The following is a 2,271-nucleotide window of genomic DNA, read 5'->3' as shown; positions in this document are numbered from 1 at the left end:
CCTGTTTTATTTGGTCTTTTTTATTTACATAAATAGAACTTAAGAAACTTAATTGATTTCATGTCTTATTGTGAGCTCAGAATATAGTATGGAAATTCAGTTAAAAAAAAAAGAAGAAAAGTTCTGTCTTATTTGAAATAGAATCTCCTTAGTTGGTTTTTGAGAACATTTTTTTTTCGATATAACTTTACAGCCAGTACTTACTCAAACAAGCGACCGAACCAAATAGTTGAAGGCATTGCCGCTAGATGACGCTTTATGTAATTATAATGAAATGTTTATCAATATTAAAATATTATATTAAATGGAATACTTTAAGAATAATACTATATAATGTGCTATTGATACTCTATTGTTACTTTTAAAAAACATGAAAAATGTAAATTTCATTTTTCAATTAGCGAATTAACATTTATAAATCTTAATCAGAGTTCCATCTTTCGAAAACTAGTTAGAGATAATTTTGGTCCTTTCTAAAAAAACAAAGGATCATTACATACAGTATACAGCAAATTTTTTACAAATAAATCCAAAAGTGCTGGAACTCTGCGAAAGAATAGAATTGTGAATTTTAGCAAACAAAAGTTACCTATTGTGTATGTAATAGTTTTGCAAGCTTTTATTCATCTCGGTCTTATATAGGTCAGAGTCTGCTTTTAAGAAACAAAATAGTTATAAATAATTTCATATAAATATACGACGTTAATATACTAAACTTATTAGTTACATATTATGTCAATGTAAATTCAAAATGGCGGAATCTCCCAGTTAACGAATCAATTATTTTATACGCACCCAAAATATCAATGTCACATTACCGAAACAAAAACTAGATTGTAAAAAGTCAGCCCAATTTTATTTGTTACAAAAAAAAAAAATAAACAAGTAATAGTACCTAAAATTGATTCGCAAAACCTTTGTATCGATATATTTAGAACTGAAAATTCAATCGAAAGGATCTGAAGTAGAGAGTATAGCTTTATTTTTGTCGAGGTCAAATGAAGTCGACAAACAAACATATCACAATAAATCAGTCTAGTTCAACAGTGCTGTTAAATTGAACCTATAACGGTGCTAGAAATAAGTAAGAATGTTTATAAAAGATCAAACTTTATTACGCGGGTCGTGCTCTCTTCTACACTTTAAAGATTTTCTTTTTAGTGTCGTCTATACAATATTTCAATCTAAAATATACATTCGAAACGTCAGACATCCCTGAATATAATTGTAGGCATCCATTATTAACAATTACTGTAACAAGCGAGTCACTTTTGCAGTATATTTGCAAGTTTTTAAGGTCAGCTTCAGAGTTTTTGTAACTTTTGACATTTCGCCAACAGTCACGTCCTCGGGGAGCTCGGGAGTCTCAGGGCCGCGGCATTAACACCGCTAGAAACAAAGAAGGAATTATTAATGTACGCCCTGAGCGTTCGTTAGTTTTATACTCAACCTTAACTTGACATTAACTTTAGACTAACTTGTCATAATAAACCTATTCGTAACATGCTTTCAGAGAGATTTTAATTATTGTACTCTGCTTTAGGATTGGAATCGATCGATCGATAAAGTTTTAATTAATTGCTCGGAGATATTGGGAAGGTGAACGCTTAGAGGAAAATGATTTATGTTTTTCGGATCCAACTTATAAATTAAAGAGCTCCGTCGTAAGAATAAGATATTAAAAAAATGGTCGTATGTTAGCAGTAGAAGACATAAATTAATTAAGCTAATATGTTGAAATAATTTTTTTGATATAAAATTTACATTGACTCAAAATAAAATTTTTTGCATACCTCCAAAATGTATAATAGTTGAGATTTTTTAAACTATGGATGAGAAAAAGGTCTTTCATTATGTGAAGGAATAATTTAAATGAAAATTCTTAACTTATTCTTATCATATTTAATAATAAAATATTTAATTAATATTTTTTTGTTTCAGTCAAATATAAAGAGCAGGGTTTACTCTCCAATTTATACCGTCTTATTTAAATTGTCTTACTTTAAACTCGCTTCCTTAGATACTAAAATCGCTTAATTTTGCTCAAGGAAATTGTAAGGACAATTCTCTGGAGCAAAATCTCATTACAGTAAAGTATACGAAGGTTATTAAAGTAGAAAATAATAAATTACAAAGCACAGTATATTGTAGTATAGTAAAGCATAGTTTTAAGACAATGGAAGATTTTATAAGAGAATTGATTAGCAAAAATTTGTATAGCGTTCAAATGTAAAATAATACCCATATCAGACAAACGGCTAGTATTCAAAG

This window comes from Danaus plexippus, chromosome 7 (assembly GCF_018135715.1).
Source record: "Danaus plexippus chromosome 7, MEX_DaPlex, whole genome shotgun sequence".
In the NCBI taxonomy this organism is placed as follows: Eukaryota; Metazoa; Arthropoda; class Insecta; order Lepidoptera; family Nymphalidae; genus Danaus; species Danaus plexippus.
Note: the sequence above shows the minus strand (reverse complement) of the source record.